The sequence below is a fragment of the Tachyglossus aculeatus genome, chromosome 23 (assembly GCF_015852505.1).
Source record: "Tachyglossus aculeatus isolate mTacAcu1 chromosome 23, mTacAcu1.pri, whole genome shotgun sequence".
NCBI lineage: Eukaryota > Metazoa > Chordata > Mammalia > Monotremata > Tachyglossidae > Tachyglossus > Tachyglossus aculeatus.
The window spans coordinates 5,070,634-5,093,582 of NC_052088.1; the positions used below are offsets into that span (position 1 = coordinate 5,070,634).

The 22,949-nt window shown below is 45.8% G+C and overlaps 1 protein-coding gene across 1 annotated transcript in view; it reads right to left on the reverse strand.

The window, feature by feature from the left end:
- MPP5 (membrane palmitoylated protein 5) overlaps positions 1 to 21,856 on the reverse strand; it is a 149,073-nt gene extending 127,217 nt beyond the window's left edge. Inside the window, exon 1 of the mRNA XM_038765434.1 lies at positions 21,779 to 21,856. The gene's annotated coding sequence lies outside the window, so the exon portion shown is untranslated. The remainder of the gene's footprint in view (positions 1 to 21,778) is intronic.
- Between the last annotated feature and the right edge of the window lie 1,093 nt (positions 21,857 to 22,949).

Consider the following 22,949-nt stretch of genomic DNA (forward strand, 5'->3'; position numbering starts at 1 on the left):
TTGTGAAGACCACGAAGGCAGTAGGCAAAGGCAAATATCCTGCTAAGCACTGCAGATACTAAATACAACTTCACAGAAACGGAAAAAACAAAAGCATTTTTAACTCCAGAAACCTCAGGCCATGGTGCGTCAGTCTGGAGGCCCTGAAGCCCAAGATCTATCCTGCACATAGTAAGCGCTTAATAAATGCCATTATTATTATTATTATTATTATTATTATTATTATTATTATTATTATTATTATTATTATCCCCTAGAAGCCCACACCCCTACAGCTAATGGGAGAGCAACATGGGGCCCAGCGTGGGGTTTGTAAACTATTTAGAGAGCTGGTGTATGATGGCTACACTGAGGTTTAGGGCAGAAAGCGGCTCTGCAAAGGCTGTTCACTGCCTCAGCTGTTTCTTAAGTACCTTCTAAAGCACCTATTTGCTATTATGGGGTTCCTCTACATTTCAGTAGTTTGAGACACGAGATGTCTCCTTCAATTTTAAATTGCGTGCATTTCCCTTCAGGGTATTTCCCCGCAGAGACTAGTACCTGTCAGTTCTGTCATAATGCATCCTTTTCAGCTGCACTATCACTGGCTTGATAAAAATGTCAATTTGGACATTTTGGAAGAGTCTTTTCCTCTCTGCTTCTCTGACATATTTCATCTTTGAGTCTACGTAGTTAGGCTTTAGTCTTTATCCTTCTTATGGATTTTGACTTTAAAGTATTTGAAAATTCTTTTGTGAAGCATCTGTTCTCCCTTCGACTTTGCCTGTAAATCCCATGGAGGACAGGAACTGTGTCCCACCCGATTATTTCGTACCTATCCCGGGGCTTAGAACAATGGGTGGCACATAGTAATCACTTATCAATTAATGATGTTTATTGAGCACTTGCGGTGTACAGAGCCCTATATTAAGTACTTAGGAGAGTGCAATACAATACAGTGGGAAGACAAGATCCCAGCCCACAATGAGCTTACAGATTAACGGGGTGACAGACATTAAGATAAACTATAAATGGATTTGTACATAGAAGTACTACAATGGTGGTTAGGGGTTATAGATTCATTCATTCAATCGTATTTATTGAGCGCTTACTGTGTGCAAAGCACTGTACTAAGCGCTTGGGAAGTACAAGAGAAGCAGCGTGGCTCGGTAGAAAGAGCATGGGCTTTCAAGTCTGAGGTCAGGGGTTCAAATCCCAGCTCTGCCAATTGCCAACTGTGTGACTTTGGGCAAGTCACTTCACTTCTCTGGGCCTCAGTTCCCTCATCTGTAAAATGAGGATGAAGACTGTGGGCGCCCCATGGGACAACCTGATCACCTTGTAACCTCCCCAGCGTTTAGAACAGTGCTTTGCACACAGTAAGCGCTTAATAAATGTTATCAATATTACTATTATTATTATTATTACAAATCGGCAACATACAGAGATGGTCCCTACCCACCAACGGGCTCACGGTCTAGAAGGGGACGCAAGTGCATAGGCCACACAGAAGGAAAGACACAGAAGGAAGGGAAAATAGGAGAAGAAGGGGCTTATTCAAGGAAGACCTCTTGGAAATGTAGTTTGAGAAGAATGTTGAAGAAGGGAAGAGTGGCGGTGTGCAAGATTTTTTTTTAAATGGTACCTGTTAAGCACTTACTATGTGCCAAGCACTGCTCTAGGCACTGGAGAAGGTACAAGCAAATTGTCTGAACACAGCTGCTGTCCCACAAGGGGCTCACAGTCTAGGAAGGGGTAGGATTTAATCCCCATTTTAGGCATAGTAGGAAGACCTGGGCTTGGGAATTAGACGTCGCGGGTTCTAACTCATTCGTCCAATCATATTTATTGAGCGCTTACTGTGTGCAGAGCACTGGACTAAGCGCTTGGGAAGTCCAAGTCGGCAACATATAGAGACGGTCCCTACCCCACAATGGGCTCACAGTCTGGAAGGGGGAGACAGACAACCAAACAAAACAGGTAGACGGGTGTCAAAATCGTCAGAACAAGTAGAACTGTAGCTCTATGCACATCATTAACAAAATAAATAGAATAGTAAACATGTACAAGTAAAATAAACAGAGTAATAAATCTGTACGAATATATACAAGTACTGTGGGGAGGGGAAGGCGGGAGGGGGGCGATGGGGAGGAGGAGAGGAAAAAGGGGGCTCAGTCTGGGAAGGCCTCCTGGAGGAGGTCAGCTGTCAGTAGGGCTTTGAAGGGAGGAAGAGAGCTAGTTTGGCAGATAATAATAATCATAATGATGGCATTTATTAAGTGCTTACTCTATGCAAAGCACTGTTCTAAGCGCTGGGGAGGTTACAAGGTGATCAGGTTGTCCCATGTGGGGCTCACAGTCTTCATCCCCATTTTCCAGATGAGGTAAATGAGGCACAGAGAAGTTAAGTGACTTGCCCAAAGTCACACAGCTGACAAGTGGTGGAGCTGGGATTTGAACCCACGATCTCTGACTCCAAAGCCCGGGCTCTTTCCACTGAGCCACGCTGCTTCTCTCAGATGTGTGAAGGGAAGGCATTTAGGCCATGGGAAGGATGTGGGCTGGGGATCGACGGTGGGACAGGTGAGAACGAGGCACAGTGAGGAGGTTAGCGGAAGAGGCTCCATTCCTTGTCAGCTGTGTGACTTTGGGCCAGACACTTCACTTCTCAGTGCCTCAGTTACCTTATCTGTAAAATGGGGATCACGACTGTGAGCCCCACGTGGGACAACCTGATAACCTTGTATCTACCCCAGCACTTAGTGCCTGGCACAGAGTAAGCACTTAATACCATCACCATTAGTATTACATTATTAATAAAACTAATACTAAGCAACACCTGCTTGACGCAGAGATGGATGACAACCGTTGGAGGCTTTTGAGAAGGGAGATGTGGACTAACAAGAATATTTTATTTTGTGTGTTACTGCTATTGTCAACAATAAAAATTACTTTTGTTGCCTGTAATATTACTTTGTTTTTCCTTCCGCTTTTCCTCATCCTGGAAAAGAAGCCAGAGGCTTCGCCCTCTCTCTCAATGGGAAGTGCGTTTCAGTATTGGCAAAGACTCCAGTGCTCCTAAGTGCCTATGCAGATACATTGCAAATTATGCAGTGCAAATTATAAACAACTGATCTCATGGGTAGGGAATGTGTCCACCAACTCTGTTATACTGTATTCTTCCAAGCACTTAGTGCAGTGCTCTACACAGTAATTGCTCAATAAATACAATTGGGTTTTTTTTATGTTACAAGTTGTAACCCTAGGAAAAAGGAAACATTACATAAACTGGAAAGAGATGAGAGAGGGGAGTGAGGAGAGAAAAGAGGGAGGGAGAAGCAGAAAGGGAAAAGGAAGTGGGAGGGCGAGGAGTGGGGGAAAGGGAGAGACTGCACAGTAGGAAGAAAATAATAAGCAGTCAGTCGCTATAACTGGTAAAATCTGGCTTGTTCTCAGAGTCTAATTTTGGTTCTCTGGAACCCAAAGGATTCCAAATTTAAACTTACTGATACCATCAACACACGCCCAATTAAAAGTAATTCCTTTACATGAATCATTCAACTACCCTGTGAAAACCATGGATTATATATTGCTTCCTTATTTTTGCTCACCCTGCCAGAAAAACACTCAACAACCACTTCTCTAAACAGCATAACATTACCGTTCAACCTTCCAAGGCACAAGGATGTAAAACTGGGGCGCTAGAATTTTCACCTTTGGGAAAGGAGATAAGCAATTAGGGCATTGAGGCCACTGCCTGATGATTGCTCGTGGTAGCACTCCTCATTGCTCCTGAGAGGAGGGCTGAGGGGCAGGGGTAGACAGCCCCTCAGTGCATCCCACACCGCCCGAAACCATGGATCCTGTGTGAGAGTGGGCTCAACTCCCCGTCCCACCTGCTGAGCCAGCCCCATGTACTCCTCAGCTCTTCTGTTCAGTACAGCCCTCCCTGCCGAACCAAGAAATTCACGAGCCTTCTAAAAGGAGGGTTGTGCGGGTGCCTACAGGGCTGATACGCATTACTGTCTTTCATTCTTGAAGATGACACTGCTTACGGCATCCGCCAAGCTAGCTCTCTTCCTCCCTTCAAGGCCCTACTGAGCTCACCTCCTCCAGGAGGCCTTCCCACACTGAGCCCCTTCCTTCCTCTCCCCCTCGTCCCCCTCTCCATCCCCCCATCTTACCTCCTTCCCTTCCCCACAGCACCTGTATATATGTATATATGTTTGTACATATTTATTACTCTATTTATTTTACTTGTACATATCTATTCTATTTATTTTGTTAGTATGTTTGGTTTTGTTCTCCGTCTCCCCCTTTTAGACTGTGAGCCCACTGTTGGGTAGGGACTGTCTCTATATGTTGCCAACTTGTACTTCCCAAGCGCTTAGTACAGTGCTCTGCACACAGTAAGCGCTCAATAAATACGATTGATGATGATTGATGATTACTACTGTCCAGCTTAATGCAACCGTTCTCATTATTTTGCATTACAGGCCTGCCCCCACAACACAGCCAGGTAACGCTCCTCGACAGGTGACTGAAGGGTGGAGTGTGCTTTCCCAGAGACATCCACGCAACTACCTCTCTATTGTACTGTACGATGGTGTTGTCTACAGTAAAATCCCTCTCTAGACGGGAAGCTTGCGTGGGCAGGAAATGTATCTATTACACTGCATTCTCCCAAGCACTTAGTACGGTGCTCCGCACACAGCAAGCGCTCAAATGCAATTGACTGACCCCAACTTGATGATTGAGCCCACAGGCTCCGCGTGTCTACTCTGTGCACAAGACCGCGAGAGAACGCTACTACAGAGTTGGTAGACACCTTTCATCATCATCAATCGTATTTATTGAGCGCTTACTGTGTGCAGAGCACTGTACTAAGCGCTTGGGAAGTATAAATTGGCAACATATAGAGACAGTCCCTACCCAACAGTGGGCTCACAGTCTAAAACTTTCCTACCCACAGTGTTTACAGTATAGAGGGGGAGACAGACATTAACAGAAATAAATTACAGATACGTTCATAAGTGCTGTAGGGCTGAGGGAGAGGTAATAATAATAATAATAATAATGGTATCCGTTAAGTGCTTACTATGTGCAAAGCACTGTTCTAAGCGCTGGAGAGGTTACAAGGGGATCAGGTTGTCCCATGGGGGGCTCACAGTTTTTAATCCCCATTTTTCAGATGAGGTAAGTGAGGCACAGAGAAGTGAAGTGACTTGCCCAAAGCCATACAGCTGACAGTTGGTGGAGTCGGGATTTGAACCCATGACCTCTGGCTCCCAAGCCCGGGCCCTTTCCACTGAGCCACGCTGCTTCTGGGAGTAGGAAGGACCTGGGTTCTAATCCTGGCTCTGCCACTTGTCTGCTGTGTGACCTTGGGCAAGTCATTTAACTTCTCTGTGCCTCAGTCACCTCCTCCGTAAAATAGGGATTAAGATTGTGAGCCCCATGTCGAACTGAGACAGTGTCCAACCTGACTAGTTTGTATCTACCCCGGGGCACAGTACAGTCCCTGGCACATAGTGAGCACTTAAATACGATAAAAGGGTGGGGGCCAGGTGAAGCAGAAGGGAGAGGAAGGAGGGGAAAAGTGGGATCAATCCAGGAAGGGCTCTTTGAGATGGGATTTTATGAGGCAGTGAAAGCGGGGGGAGTGGTGGTCCATCATATATGGAGGGAGAAAGAGTTCAGGATAAGAGGGAGGTCAAGGGCAAGAAGTCGGTGGCAAAATAGTCGGGAATGAGCTGCAGTGAACAGGCCGGCGTTTGAGAAGCCAAATGAACAAACTGGGCCAAAATAGGAAATGAGTGAGATAAGTATACGCAGGCGAGCTGACAGTGCTCTAAAGCGCAGCGTAAGGAGTTTCTGTTGGATGCAGAGGTGGATGGGAGGGTCTCGAAGAATGGGCAGATGCAGGGTGAACTTTTTTTTTTAATAAGAATGATCCGGGCAACAGAGTGAAGTATGGACTGGATTGGAGAGAGACACAGGTAATTAGGTCAGGAAGAAGGTGAATGCATGGCCTAGTGGCTACAGCACAGGCCTGAGAGTCAAAAGGTCACGGGTTCTAATCCAGACTCCGCTGCTTGTCAGCTGTGCGACCCTGGGCAAGTCACTTCACGTCTCTGGGCCTCTGTTCCCTCATCTGAAAAATAGGGATTAAGACTGTGAACCCCATGTGGGACTGTCCAACCTAATTTGCTAGTGCTTAATACAGTGCCTGGCACATAGTAAGCGCTTAACCAATACCATAAGCATTATTATTAGTCAAGGTGGGATAATATAAGTGCTTGGATCAGCGTAGTAGCAGTATGGATGGAGAAGGATGGATTTTAGCTGTGTTGTAAGGACTTGGTGACAGACTGAATCTGTGAGTTGAATGAGAGAGATGAGTCAAGGTTACAGGCTTGTGAGACAGGAAGGATGATGGTGTTGTCTACAGTAATAGGAAAGTTGGGGGAGGGCAGGGTTCAGGTGGGAAAATGAGAAGTTCTGTTATGACAGGTTAAGGTCTGTGTATATGTGTGTGTTTCAGGGGTTCCAGAGGGGTAAGTCATCCAAGTAGAGATACCCTGATGGCAGAAGGCAAGACTGAAGAGGAGAGGGGTCACGGCTGGAAAGGAAAATTTGGGAATCATCCTCATAAATTGAAGCCATGAGACGAAATGAGTTCTCCAGAGGAGTAGGCATAGGTGGAGAACAGAAGGGGAGACCCACGAATGAGCTTTGATCAACTCCTTTTTGCTCTTTCAGATCCATCAAAAGTCATATTTTGCAGATTATTACTCTGAACAAGAATCAGGGGCAATTTGTGATCCTGACTTCTGCAGTGCTGCGGTAGAGGTATTCTCTCCCTTTCCTATATTTGAGCTTTTTTGGAATTTCTTATCAAGACTCCCCTGAGGAAAAGACCTTTCCAGTTCTGATTTTTATATGCATCTGGTCTGTTAATGTTAATAACATTAATAATAGGCATATATTTTAAATTAAAAGTCTTATTTAACCACTGCACCCTACTTTCAACCGCAAATAGCCACTTGCCCTCGCCCTCAGGAGGTAGTCTGCCCGCGTACTATCCATGTGTGCTAGAAATGCTTTTGTGGCCTGGAAACGTTTGAGACTTGTGTGCAGGGCTGCATTATCTCTTTAACATTTCCAGGAATGTACATAGATGAGTAACTTTTAAACATAGACACTGCTGAAGTGAAGCTTTATATCACTTGTGATAAACATTTAAGTCAAAATGAGGGCACCGAAATATGTAGGCAATTCAGTGAACCAACACAAAGCAATGTGCTTTACGCACACAGGTTTCTTTGTGTCTACAAAAAAAAACATCCAAAGTGTGAAGTTAAATTCCAGTTCTAAGTTATCAACTTGGAGTGCAGTTTCTGTTTATTTTTGAATAGCCAGAGTTAACAAGCTTAAAACAAGTTTTCTTAGCTTCCTTGAAATCTGCATGTAATAGTAGTTCTAAAGTGAAAAATCCATGCCAGTCGATTGACTTTTGATTTTAGCAATATAGGTCTTGAAACAAAACGCCAAAGGAAAACCAGATTATCATTTTTCCCATTGTTTCTTGCCCAGGTGCTTCCTAACACCAAGAACCAACTTGGTTTCAAAATCTCAAGTGAACATTCAACAATCAGAATCTCTGAAACTGCTCATTCCAGGGAGAAGTTAGTCACTTCAAAAAAATCTACTTGATGGCAAGCTATTCAACTTTTTCTAACCAAGTGACACTACAGTCTGAAAAAACTCAAGTTTATAAAACAGCCAGTGAAATCTCAATATACTGGGAGGGTATGAAATTTTAAAAATGTGTTTAAATCTGTTATCGAATACTAAAAAGATAAACACATAGCTGTGTAATAATCCAGTAAATACACAACATACCAATCAATTAATATTTACTGAGCTCTTATTGTGTGCAGAGCACTGTACTAAGCACTTATGAGGGTACAATAGAGTTGGTAAAGGTGTTCCCTGCCCACAAGGAGCTTACAGTCTACAGAGAGGCACTGAAAAACATCTCTCACCTATCGCTTTAAGAAACAGCCGATTTCAAAGAATCCTGAAATTTACTGCCACAGTTTTCTTTCAGTTCAGGATACACTTCAAAACAGACAACAATTCAGTATAATATCTACAAAGCTCTAAAAGCTGAACTTCCAGTGAGCTTCCAATGTAATCATCATCATCATCATCATCAATCGTATTTATTGAGCGCTTACTAAGTGCAGAGCACTGTACTAAGCGCTTGGGAAGTACAAATTGGCAACATATAGAGACAGTCCCTACCCAACAGTGGGCTCACAGTCTAAAAGGGGGAGACAGAGAACAAAACCAAACATACTAACAAAATAAAATAAATAGAATAGATATGTACAAATAAAATAGAGTAATAAATATGTACAAACATATATACGTAATAGTCCCAGGAAACAGACCATGGCCCGTGAAGGCATTTCTAACTGGCAGTCTCCTCTATCTTAGGGTGCTCAATTGTTTTCTCATGTGTTTAAAAGTGGACTAATACCAAAAAATCAAACAGTTTGGTTTCAGTGAAAATCAAAATCTTGATTCAGAGGAAATAAGTGCCCTGATCTCCATAAACAGAGAAAGACTACAATAGGCTGCAAAGAGTGTTCGGCTAAATCATAAGCTTGGTGCCAGATCTCTGTACTTTCCAAGCGCTTAGTACAGTGCTCTGCACAAAGTAAGCGCTCAATATGATTGAATGAATGAATGAATCTCAAGGGAGTGGCTGGCATAACTCTCATGCCCATGACATTAGCTGCTCAGTTACACTAATTTCATCAACCAATTGCATTTATTGAGTGCTATGTGCAGAGGACTGTACTAAACGCTTGGGAGAGTACAATATAACAGTCGGTAGACAAGCTCCCTGCCCACGATGAGCTGACAGTCTGGAAGATGAGCTCAAGTTTGTTTTGCCTTGATGCTTCGCTTTGCTCAGTATTAAAGCAGCTTTGCTTTTGGATTGAGTTTATCCTTTCCTACTGGGGCAACGCGGGAGCGAGGCCATTGGGCACGATGGGGAACAGCCCATTCCCCGCCCCCTCCAAGCCCCACATCACTTATGTACATATCTCTAATTTATTTATTCATATTAATGTCTGTCTCCTGCTGTAGACTGCAAACTCGTTGTGGGCAGGAAATAACTGTTGACTGGTACATTATACTCTCCCAAGTGCTTAGTACAGTGCTCTGCATACAGTAAGTGCGCAATAAATACAACTCCCTTGGATTTGGAAAAGAGAGTAGAAGCCAAAATGGCAGCACCAACTCTTAATAATACTAATTACTGTAGTACCTGTTAAGCGTTTACTACGTGCCAGGCATTGTACTAAGTGCTGGGGCGGGTTATTACTCTATTTATTTATTTATGTATCTTACTTGTACATATCTATTCTATTTATTTTATTTTGTTAGTATGTTTGGTTTTGTTCTCTGTCTCCCCCTTCTAGACTGTGAGCCCGCTGTTGGGTAGGGACTGTCTCTGTGTGTTGCCGACTTGTACTTCCCAAGCGCTTGGTACAGTGTTCTGCGCACAGTAAGCGCTCAATAAATACAATTGATTGATTGATTGGACGCAACCCCTGTCCCACGTGAGGCTCGCAGTCTCAATTCCCGTCTTACAGATGAGGGAACTGAGGCCCAGAGAAGTGAAGCCCAAGGTCACACAGCGGACGAGTGGCGGCGCCGCGATTAGAACCCATGACCTTCTGACTCCAGGCCCGTGCTCTCTCCACTACGCCGTGCTGCTTCTCTGGAGCTGAGTTCTCCCAGCGCAAAACAGGGGTTGGCGAATGTGCAGCACAAGCGGGAGCCGGGCGCGGACACCACAGTCCTCACGGGGCACGTGGGGTGGGAGTTTGAACCCGGATCGTGCACCCCAAGGAACCGCATGGATTCTATCGCTGCGGCGGCCTCAAGGGTTCCAACTCCCACTACACCATGCTGCTTCTCATCCCAATACTCTGCCCCCTCAACGATCTGCCCTTTGAAAACCCTGCCCCTTCCTAGGGCCACCCCCCAATGCCCTGACCTTTAAAACCTCGCCCCCCAATTTCACCCCCACCCTCAAAATTCAACCGTATCTATTGAGCGCTTACCGTGTGCAGAGCACTTGGAAAGTACAAACGAAAAGTTGGCACCCTGTTATCAGCTTGGCAGGACAGAAATGTTCAAAATGCCAAGAATTTATTTATCCAATTCTCTGGGGTCGCAACGGCGTCTACTGAGGTTGGTTTCCTTTTACCACGGCGTCTCCCGCAGAGAGACGATGGAAGAGCCTTAGTCTCGACTCTTCGGGACCAAGAACCCGTCTAAGGAAATGAGGAGTTCTGTTGGTTGGCACAGTGCCATTTGTATGCCCTCACTCGTACCAGTGGTGTTCCAGCTTGGGGCAGAGAGTGGAAAGGAGCACAGCGTATACTGCAAAATACACACAAAAGGTTTTCACGCGCCAGTTCCATTTTTGGCCAAAAGGACCACAGGGTAATGCCGACATGCTGCTCCAAACATCGGAACCTAGGAGGCCGTTGCCTTGGTGGATAATGATTGCAGTCTTTGCCGGCCACGTTAACCAGGTGCTTTGCAGGATTCCTGCTGGGCCTGTCCGCCTCACGGAATGGTTCTTCGCTCAGAAAACCTCGCCACCGACTAGAACCCACTTCTCCCAATTCCCACGGTCACGCCCATTCCACTGGACCATCGGCAGAGCTGATACTGTCGCAACTGTTGTACTGTTCTCTCCCAAGCGCTTAGCAGAGTGCTTTGTAGACAGTAAGTGCTCGATAAATACGACTGAATGAATGATGTAAGTACGGCTGGTGGGAAATAGCACGACCTAATGGGAATCAGAAGGACCTGGAGTCTAATTCCGGCTCCGCCACTTGTCTGCTGGGTGACCCTGGGCAAGTCACTTCACTTCTCCAACCTCAGTGACCTCATCTGTACAATGGGAATTAAGACTGTGAGCCCCATGTGGGACAGGACTGTATCCAACCTGATTAGCTTATCTCTACCCCAGCACTGAGCAAGCACTTAACAAATGTCATTAAAACATGATGGGAAGAAGGGAAGGAAGATATCGAGTTCTGTTTCTATAAGTTTACGTTTAGGCGGTGCCGGAGCACTGGCCCACAGTTAAGGAGAAATTTAGTTTAGAAAGGATGAGCATCATTCTCCATCACCTTCAAAACCCTCCCAGAATCACACCTCTTCCAAGAGGCCTTCCCTGACTAAGCCCTCATCCTCCCTATTCCCTACTCCCTTCTCTGCATCACCTATGCAGATGAATAATAATAATAATAATGATGGCATTGGTTAAGCGTTTACTACGTGCAAAGCACTGTTCTAGGCACTACTATGTGCAAAGCATTGTTCTAAGAGCTGTACCCCTTAAGCACATGATAGTCACCCCACCCTCAGCCCCACAGCACCAATGTTCATATCCTTGTACCGAGCACCTATTACAGTCTCTGCATACAGTAAGCACTTAATACGATTTATTGGTTTATACTCTCCCACTTCCCCTATCTGTACTTCATTCCCCATCTACAGTATAAGCGCCTTGTGGGCAGAGATCCGTGTGTACCAACTTTATTGTAATGCAATCATAATAATAATAATGATGGCATTTGTTAAGCGCTTACTAGATGTGAAGCACTGTTCTAAGCGCTGGGGAAATACAAGGTGATCACGTTGTCCCACGTGGGGCTCACAATCTTAATCCCCATTTTACAGATGAGATAACAGGCTCAGAGAAGTGAAGCGACTTGCCCAAGGTCACACAGCAGACATGTGGTGGAGCCGGGATTAGAACCCATGACCTCAGACTCCCAAGCCTGTGCTCTTTCCACTGAGCCGCGCTGCTTCCCTGTACTCTCCCAAGTGCTTAGATCAGTGCTTCGCATGAAGGAAGCACTCAATGAACGCCATTGATTGATTGATTTGGAAAAGATGAGCTTCCCTAGTTAGTGAGGAAGGAAAAAAGGGCTCAGGATTGGTTTTTAACAATGATGAAACAAACACCAATAATGACCTGGGGAAAAGGGAAGCCAAGAAGAGTGAGACGGAAGATTTCAGAAATTTAATCCTGGGAGGATGTTAGTTTGTTTTGAATCCTGAGAGGTTAGGTTTAAATTCCCCCCAAAATGATTTTAGCTTTATTTTGATGATTCACATAAAACATCTGCATGAGAAACACTTTTTCTGTAACATTACTAGTAAATATGGAGTGTTTGCTTAGCTATCTGCACTAAATCTACCTATTAATAACACCAACAGATAAGCAAACTAGACGTGGGTATGAGTTACCCACTACTGATTATTTGTAGAGGAGAGACAGGAAATTCCCTAGAGGTGAGGGGAAGGAGGGGGGCGGGGGGAAGCTATGGATATTTTTAAATGCCTAAGTCATCTAGATCATACATTTTAAATGTTTTATTCCACTCAGGACAATGGAGATACTGACAATTCACTAAACTGATGCACAAAAATCGACTCACAGGGACTGAGGCAGAATTAGGATAGATTTACAAAATCCTCTTACTCTACAAGGTTGTCACAATAGGCCAAACTTGTTACAACAACGATTCACCTTTATTTGCACCCTGAACTTGGTGAATGGACTTTTTATTTTGGTTGTTGCTCATTTGACTGCTGTGGTGTATTAGCTTTTTACAATTTGTATTTTCCTCCATTCCTTCCCTCTCTCTCCTCTCACCACTCCTACGTTCAAGGCTCTCCCCCTGGTTTCCATGCTCGTCCCATTCCTTACGCCCGGGGTGACATCTGCTCTCTCACCACCTCCCTCCTGATGATCTTGCCAGCTACTCAACGGGTAAAACATAAGCCATCAGGTCTGAATTTCCCCAAATCCCTCTCTACTACTCCCACCTTGGCAGTCCTCCTCAACTGTCTCAAGAAGAGGTCTCTTCCTTGCTCCTAAAATCTACCTCCCCCACGACCCTGAATCCAGTCTCTGTCGCTTTTTCAAAATACTTCCCTCGCTCCTTTACGATCTTCCACATCTCACTCAATCAATGGCATTTCTTGAGCGCTTACAATGGGCAGGGTCCTCTACTAAGCGTTTGGGAGGGGATAATGCAACAGAATTAGCAGATACATTCCCTGCCCATAACAAGCTTACAGTCTAGAGGACTTCTCACTTGCAGATGGCTCCTTTCCCTCCACCTTCAAAGATATCCAAGCCCACTATTGGGTAGGGACTGTCTCTATGTTGCTCTGCACACAGTAAGCGCTCAATAAATACGATTGATGATGATATCCAAGTCTCCTCAACCACTGAAAAAGCCATGGCCACCGAACGGATCAAGCATGCTTTCCTCCAGCTCTTTGCAGGTACCTCACCCTCCCTCACCACAGTCATGCCCATTGCGGTACCCCTCCACCCCCCAGTTTCCACTTGTAGCCCCACTTTCCCAAACCAGCCTCAGTTGTGGCAATGGAGACTGGGAGAGGATGCGGATAGCACTTGTTGCCCCTGGCTGGGGCGAGCAGGTAGGGAGGAGCAGGGCAACGTGACGGATCTACATTTGCTGGCTGTAACTGCTGTTGCCATGAACAAAGGTAAAAAAAAAAAATAGTAGTTGCTTAGGGGTGTTTGGAGGCAGATGAGGAAGAGGCCAAGTTCCACCGTTCAGTAGGATAGGAGAGGCCCTAGGAAAAGGAAGGAGAAATATACGAGGAGAGGGAGGTGGCGGAGAGGGATCCGTTGTGTAATTTTTACTGAGCAGGAGGGTCAAGGCTGGTTCTTGAACGGACCCTAACAAACTTCAGGTATGTCAGAAAAAATGTAGCCCACAATATAACCATTCACGATACATCCCATGTAGTTTTGAGGCACGCTGCGTGGCTGTTTCATGACATATCCCTGAACTTCACTCTTGCCATTCCCATGTCCAGTCCCTTGCTCATACTATGCCCCTGCCTGGTACTCCCTCCCCCATTTTTAAAGTCCTTCTAAAAAGCCCTCCTCCTCCAAGAAGCCTTCCTCAATTCCCATTACCCCATGTCTCATCCCAACAGACCCACTTTAGCATTTAGGTAAGCACTTATGTATATGTTGTTTTATAGATCAGAGGCAATATATCAATCTACGTACTCGACATTTATTCAAACTTCCATACTCCTGCTATTACCAGTTACATTCTTATTCTTCCTCCTATTCCCCTTAGGAGATCATTTATCTGCCTATCTAACCCCACTTGATTTTAAGCTCCCAGACTGCAGTGGCCACGTCTTTCACTTACTGTACTCTTCCAAGAACTCAATACAGTTTTCCGCACAGAGGAAGGACTCAAATATCACCAATTAATTCTTTATTTAGGATTATATACTGTCTGAAATCCTCTCCTCCTTCCACAAAACCCCCAAATTTAGAAGGCAAGATAAAAAATACAAGAACAAAAGGCCCAGGTGAAAAGATACTCCAAATCCCTACTGGCTTCTTAACCTAATATTAATTTTTGGGGAAATACCCAAGACATCCACATTAATCAGCCTATCTACTTTGTATATATTTGTACATATTTATTACTCGATTTATTTTATCAATGATGTGTATATAGCTATAATTCTATTTATTCTGATAGTATTGACACCTGTTTACTCGTTTTGTTTTCTGTCTTCCCCTTCTAGACTGCGAGCCCGCTGTTGGGTACGGACCGTCTCTATATGTTGCCGATTTGTACTTCCCAAGCGCTTCGTACAGTGCTCTGCACACAGTAAGCGCTTAATACGATTGAATGAATGAATCTACTAGCAACGATTCTTTGAAGTAGAGTCATCTTTAAAGCTATGCTCCCTTAAAACTAATAATTGAGAATAACCTTTCATAGTCTCTAACTTGTCTTTTAACTATACTTTCATTTTTAAACTTCCAAGATGCTGCCACACATCTCATTTTTTGCAACAACACTGTCAATTGGGAATATTATAAACACTGTATTCAATCATTCATTCAATCGTATTTATTGAGTACTTACTGTGTGCAAAGCACTGTACTAAGCATCTGGGAGAGTACAATACAACAAAAGACACAGTCCCTGCCCACGAACTCACAGTCTAGAGGGGGAGACAGACATTAATAGGCCTAAGTAAAAAATAATAAATCACAGATATATACATATATGCTGTGGGGATAGGAGGGAGGATGAATGAAGGTAACAAGTCAAGGAGAGGCAGAAGGGAGGGGGAGAAGGGGAGAGGAGGGCTTAGTCAGGGAAGGCTTCTTGGAGGAGATGCGCCTTCAATAAGGCCTTGAAGTGGGGGAGAGCAATTATCTGTCTGATGTGAGGAGGAAGGACGTGGAGGAGGGGTCAGGTCAGCGTCGCAATAGATGAGACCGAGGTACAGTGAGGTTAGCAGGAAAAAGTACATTGTATCAAGGTAGGGATAACTGTAAAATGATCTTTATAAAACCTCACAAAAGAGAACCCAAGATATTTCCGAATAGTAAGTATTAATTTTTTCCCTATATCCTTAAACCATTTTAAGCACTTTTCCTAAGCTCACAGAAGTGTCCGTGGCCATCTAAAAAAAGTGGCTAAATAAGCAACACTATTAACTTATGAAATTTTGTAGGCAAGAATACTAACATCCCCCTCTAGACCGCAAGCTCATCGTGAGCAGGAAACGTATCTGTTACACTGTTATACTGAACTCTCCCTAACGCTTAGTACAGTGCTCTATGCACTGTAAGCACTCAGTATGACTGACTTGACATTTTCTTCCTTATTATCTCCCCCGCTAAATTGTAAGCTCATTGTGGGCAGGGAATGTGTCTACCAACTCTGTTATATTTTACTCTCCCAAGCGCTTAGTACAATGCTCCACTCACAGGAAGCTATGCCCTCAATAAATACAACTATTTGATTATTTCACATGAGACAAGCTCTGATGTTTAAGCTGGGATCCCTCCAGTGGCCTTATTTTACCAACAAACTCATACAAGGGTAAATGAGGGTAAAGGGAGCATGCCTCTAGGCCTTGAGCTCAGTTTGTGGGCAGGAATATGTCGGTTTATTGTCATATTGTACTCTCCCGAGTGCTTAGTACAGTGTTTTGCACAAAGTAAGCGCTCAATATAAACGACTGAATGAGTAGTATACTGAAACCCTATTAAAACAGATTGTCCTAAAGGAAGCGACTTCAAAACATCTTTAAGATTGAATGGGGTGAGAGGGTGTGTATGTGCACAGGGGGAATAGAATAGTTAATTTATAGTTATAAGATAATGCCGTGTACCAAGTGCTAAATAAATATGATTGATCGATGATGTGCTTGTTACCACCTAGGATTTGGAGAAATATTAAAATAGGGAAATTGTTTTGAATTGTTCACACTCCCTGGTGTGTGAACTGAATCTTACATATACATGTATGTATGTATTATATGTATATATGTTTGTACATATTTATTACTCTATTTATTTATTCATTTTACTTGTACATATCTATTCTATTTATTTTATTTTGTTAGTATGTTTGGTTTTGTTCTCTGTCTCCCCCTTTTAGACTGTGAGCCCACTGTTGGGTAGGGACTGTCTCTATATGTTGCCAATTTGTACTTCCCAAGTGCTTAGTACAGTGCTCTGCACATAGTAAGCGCTCAATAAATACGATTGATGATGATATACATATACGTACACTCTAAAAAGGGAATGGGTCAACTGAAGGAAAAGTTATTTATACAGTACCCTGCAAAGAATGTGTCTAAATGTCTAGATGCTTTAAATCCTCAGAGTTCCAAACAAGCTTAAGAGAAAACACCTACTGTGCTTCTACAAATTTACCATCGATTTTCATTTCTAAAGGCCTCGGCCCACCTTTCTTGAAAGGCTAATCCAAAGGTACTGTTAATTTCTTTTGATTTCCACTTTTGCAATTTCAAAGTTTAAGTTCAAAATAACCAACTGTCCAGGGCCATGCGAGCACAATTCCCGTGAAATTTAATTTAAAAAGATGGATGCTAACGGCGGGATAATCGTTACGGTCCCTTTGCTTTCCGTCCCTCCTTAAGAGCTTTTCCTTATCTTTTGATTTGAGACGGCTGCAACAACTTTAAGGAGTACTTTCAAAACTTGCAACAAAATCGGGCAGCAGGGCTGAAACTCTTACCAGCGCTGCACGGTGTACAAAGAAAGCGTAGTAAACTTGTCCTCATTATCGTCCGAGTTAATATTTCAAAAGACACCCCTACCCCAAACGTGTCATTTGCGTCTGTAGCAGGATTTACAAGGATATTAAATCTGGGACTAATTCAAAGTCCAATTACGATTCGGCTTTCAAAAATCCTATAAAATGGGAACCTTTCCGAGTGTCTACAGCCTGTTTGGGAAATAAAAAATGGGCACATCATCCCGTCCCCCAAAATCAGCTGGAGCCGGAGATGGGGGGCTTAACACTAGGGAATGTGTGTCCAGTTCACTTGTATCTACCCCCAGAGCCTAGAGCAGTGTTGTACTCTCCCTAGCACATAGTACAGTGTTCAGCACATAGTAACCGCTCAATAAATACCATTGATGATAACGATATCTACCCCAGCGTTTAGTACAGTGCCTCACACACAGTAAGTGCTCCACAAATACCATTTAAAAAATCCTGGAAACGCTGTTTTCCCTCCTACTGTGAGTCCATGTGAGATAGGGAATGTGTCCGGTTCACTTGTATCTACCCCGGAGCCTGGAGCAGTGTTTGTACGTATTTATTACTCTATTTATTTTATTTGTACATATTTATTCTATTTATTTTATTAACATGTTTTGCTTTGTTGTCTGTCTCCCCCTTCTATCATCATCATCATCAATCGCATTTATTGAGCGCTTGCTCTGTCTCCCCCTTCTAGACTGTGAGCCCACTGTGGGGTACGGACCGTCTCGATATGTTGCCAACTTGGACTTCCCAAGCGCTTAGTACAGTGCTCTGCACACAGTAAGCGCTCAATAAATACGATTGAATGAATGAAATGAACACTTGAACTGTGAGCCCCACGTGGGACAACCTGATCACCTTGTAACCTCCCCAGTGCTTAGAACGGTGCTTTGCACATAGTAAGCGCTTAATAAATCATCATCATCATCATCAATCGTATTTATTGAGCGCTTACTGTGTGCAGAGCACTGTACTAAGCGCTTGGGAAGTACAAATTGGCAACATATAGAGACAGTCCCTACCCAACAGTGGGCTCACAGTCTAAAAATCAGTCAATCGTATTTATTGAGCGCTTATTATGTGCAGAGCACTGTACTAAGTGCTTAAATACTAATACTAAGCGCTAAAAATGCCATCATTATTATTATTATTGGAAAGAGCCCGGGCTTGGGAGTCAGAGGTCGTGGGTTCTAATCCCGACGCCGCTTCTTGGGAAGTACAAATTGGCAACATATAGAGACAGTCCCTACCCAACAGTGGGCTCACAGTCTAAAAATCAGTCAATCAATCGTATTTATTGAGCGCTTACTATGTGCAGAGCACTGTACTAAGTGCTTAAATACTAATACTAAGCGCTAAAAATGCCATCATTATTATTATTATTGGAAAGAGCCCGGGCTTGGGAGTCAGAGGTCGTGGGTTCTAATCCCGACGCCGCTTCTTGGGAAGTACAAATTGGCAACATATAGAGACAGTCCCTACCCAACAGTGGGCTCACAGTCTAAAAATCAGTCAATCGTATTTATTGAGCGCTTACTATGTGCAGAGCACTGTACTAAGTGCTTAAATACTAATACTAAGCACTAAAAATGCCATCATTATTATTATTATTGGAAAGAGCCCGGGCTTGGGAGTCAGAGGTCGTGGGTTCTAATCCCGACGCCGCTTCTTGTCAGCCGCGTGACTTTGGGCGAGTCAACGTCACTTCTCTGTGCCTCAGTTCCCTCATCTGTAAAATGGGGATTAAAAGTGTGAGCCCCACGTGGGACAACCTGATGACCTCGTATCCACCCCGGCGCTTGGAACAGTGCTTGGCACATGGTGGGCGCTTAACAAATACCATCATTATTACTACTGGAGGAGTGCAAGGAAGAAAGAGGAAGGCGTTTTCTCCCAGGAAGGAGCGATTTGGGAGTGACTCCCACGGAAGTGGCGGGGTGGAAGACAACGCCAAAAGGGTCCAAAGTTCCCTCCCCATCCCGGGAGCAAAGGAGGAGGAGGTTGCTGTCGGTCACCGGGAGGAAATGCCAAGGGCTACCGGGGGCCGGACTGGGCGACCTCGCTGGGACCCGGGAATCCCGGCCCCGTTGGGTGGGAACATCTATACGTGTCTATATGGACATCTGTGGACATCTATATGTACCTATATACACACATACGACTGAATTAACCTATACATATTCATGCAAACGTGATTACTGAGCGCTTGCTATGTGCAAAGCACTATACTAAGCGCTTGGGAGAGGACGGTAGAACAAGGCACATTCCCCGCCCACAACGGGCTCGCGCGCGTGTGTGTGTGTGTGTGTGTGTGTGTGTGTGTGTGTGTGTGTATCTATCTCTATATATATAGATCCCAGCTCCGCCAACTGTCAGCTGCGTGACTTTGGGCAAGTCACTTCACTTCTCTGGGCCTCAGTGACCTCATCTGTAAAATGGGGATTGAGACTGTGAGCCCCCCTGCGGGACAACCTGATCACCTTGTAACCTCCCCAGCGCTTAGAACAGTGCTTTGCACATAGTAAGCGCTTAATAAACGCCATCATTATTATTATTATTATTATTATACACACATATATACATATATGCACATACATACACAGACACACATATATACACATAGACACGTCTATATATATACATATATATGTGTGAGTGTGTATATATGTGTGTGTATACAGATAATAATGTAATGGCATTTATTAAGCGCTTACTATGTGCAAAGCACTGCGACTGAATGACTCTATAGGTCCATCCAGAAGCCTTTCTCTCCCATGGCATTGTATAGGAATACACGCAGTCACTCAATCGTCCTTCCTGAGCGGTTGCTGTGGCTCAGTGGAAAGAGCCCGGGCTTGGGAGTCCGAGGTCATGGGTTCAAATCCCGACTCCGCCACCTGTCAGCTGGGTGACTTGGGGCAAGTCACTTCACTTCTCTGGGCCTCAGTGACCTCATCTGGAAAATGGGGATGAAGACGGGGAGCCCCCCGTGGGACAACCTGATCACCTTGTAACCTCCCTAGCGCTTAGAACAGGGCTTTGCACAGAGTAAGCGCTTAATAAATGCCATCATTATTATTATTATTATTATTATTATTATTATCATCGACCAACAGGTATATCCCGGGCCCGCCTCATCTGTGTGTGTGTGTGTGTGTGTGTGTGTGTGTGTGTGTCGGGGGGGGGGGCAGAGTGAGGGGTCCACCCCGCTTCCCCAACAATTTGGAAGGGTGTGGGTGTGAGAGGGACAGAGACAGAGGCGGGGGGAGTGTGTGTGTACGTGTGTGTGTGTGTGAGAGAAAGAGGCAGGCGGAGGGAGTGTGTGTGTGTGTGTGTGTAGCGAGGGAGGGGGAGGGAGAGAGAGAGAGAGAGACAGAGGCGGGGGGAGTGTGTGTGTACGTGTTTGTGTGTGTGAGGAGAGAGAAAAAAAGAGAGAGGGAGGCGGGGGGAAGTGTGTGTGTAATGATAATAATAGTAATGGCATTTATTGAGCACTTCCTATGTGCAAAGCACTGTTCTAAGCGCTGGGGAGGTTACAAGGTGATCAGGTTGCCCCACGGGGGGCTCACAGTCTTCATCCCCATTTTACAGAGGAGGGAACTGAGGCCCAGAGAAGTGAAGTGACTGGCCCAAAGTCACCCAGCTGACAAGTGGAGGAGCCGGGATTTGAACCCATCGCCTGTGACTCCAAAGCCCGGGCTCTTTCCAGTGAGCCACGCTGCTTCTTGTGTGTGTGTGTGTGTGTGTGTGTGTGTGTGTGTGTGTGTGTGTGTGTGTGAGAGAGAGAGAGAGAGAGAGAGAGAGAGAGAGAAAAGCGGGGGGGGGAGTGTGTTTGTGTACGTGTGTGTGTGGAGAGAGACAAGCGGGGGGAGTGTGTGTGTGTGTGCGTATGTGTGTGAGACAGAGGGACGGGGGAGTGTGTAGGGGAGTTTGGGGGGAAGTGTGTTTGTGGGGGGGAGTGTGTGTGTATGTGTGCGGGAGGGTGAGGGGGGAGTGTGTGAGTGTGTTTGTGGGAAGTGAGTGTGTTTGTGGGGGGAGTGTGTTTATGGGGGGAGTGTGTTTGTGGGGGAGTGTGTTTGTGGGGGAGTGTGTTTGTGGGGGAGTGTGTTTGTGGGGGGAGTGTGTTTGTGGGGGGAGCGTGTGAGTGTGGGGCGTGTATGGGGGGTGTAAGTGGGGGGGAATGTGTTTGTGTGTTGGGGGGAGTGTGTATGAGGGTGTTTGTGGGGGGAGTGTGTTTGTGGGTGTGAGTGTAGTGGGGAGTGTGTGTGTGTTTGTGTGGGAGTGAGTGTGGGTGGGGGGGAGTGCGTGAGTGTTTGTGTGTGTGCGTGTGAGTGTGGGGCGTGTAGAGGGAGTGTAAGGGGGGAATGTTTGTGTGTTTGTGGGGAGTGTGTGTGTTTGTGTGTGTGTTTGTGAGGGCGTCAGTGCGGGTGGGGGGAGTGTGTATATGGGGGGGGAGTGTGTGTTTGTGTGGGGGGCGTGGGGGGGGGGGAGTGTGTGCGCGTGCCCGCGCGTGTGTCGGGGGAGGGTCAGAGGTCGGGGTCCCCCCTTTCCCGGAGCCGCCCCGACAAACCCCCGGCCCTTACCGCCTCCGCCTCCTTCCCCTCAGCCGCCTCAGCTCCTCGTCACACGGCTTCGCCGAGACACCGCGCGCCCACGCGCACGCGCACGCGCACGCGCGCCGGCCCCGACCCTCCCAGCGCGCGCCCCGGGCTCGGCCCCGCCCGCTGCCAGAGCGCGCGAGCGCGCGCGCCCCCGCGCCGCAGGCCCCCCTCCGCTCATTGGACCGCCCCGCTCCGCGCGCCCGGCCTCGACCGCGCCTGCGCAGGACCCTCCGCCGTCGGAGGTGGGGGGAGCGCCCCGCGCGCGCGCCCGGCCTCCACCGCGCCTGCGCAGGCCCCTCCGCCGGGGTGCGGGGCGGGGAGAGGAGCCGCGCCGCCTAGTGCTCAGTCCCGTGCTCTGCACACAGTGAGCGCTCAATAAGTACTATTCATTCATTCATTCAGTCGTACTTATTGAGCGCTTACTGGGTGCAGAGCACGGGACTAAGCGCTTGGGAAGTACAAGTTGGCAGCATTCATTCGTTCAGTCGTATTTATTGAGCGCTTACTGGGTGCAGAGCACTGGGCTAAGCGCTTGGGAAGTACAAGGTGGCAACATTCATTCATTCAATCGTATTTATTGAGTGCTTATTGGGTGCAGGGCACTGGACTAAGCACTTGGGAAGTAGAAGCAGCATGGCTCAGTGGAAAGGGCCCGGGCTTTGGAGTCAGAGGTCATGGGTTCAAATCCCAGCTCCGCCAATTGTCCGCTGTGTGACTTTGGGCAAGTCACTTCACTTCTCTGGGCCTCAGTTACCTCATCTGTAAAATGGGGATTGAGACTGTGAGCCTCCTGTGGGACAACCTGATCACCTTGTATCCTCCCCGGCGCTTAGAACAGTGCTTGGCACGTAGTAAGCGCATAACAAATGCCAACATTATTATTATTATTATGAGTTGGCAACATTCATTCATTCATTCAATCGTATTTATTGAGCGCTTACTGTGTGCAGAGCACTGGACTAAGCACTTAGGAAGTACAAGTTGGCAACATTCATTCATTCGTTCAATCGTATTTATTGAGCACTTACCGTGTGCAGAGCACTGGACTAAGCGTTTGGGAAGTACAAGTTGGCAACATTCATTCATTCATTCATTCATTCAATCGTATTTATCGAGCGCTTACTGGGTGCAGGGCACTGGACTAAGCGCTTGG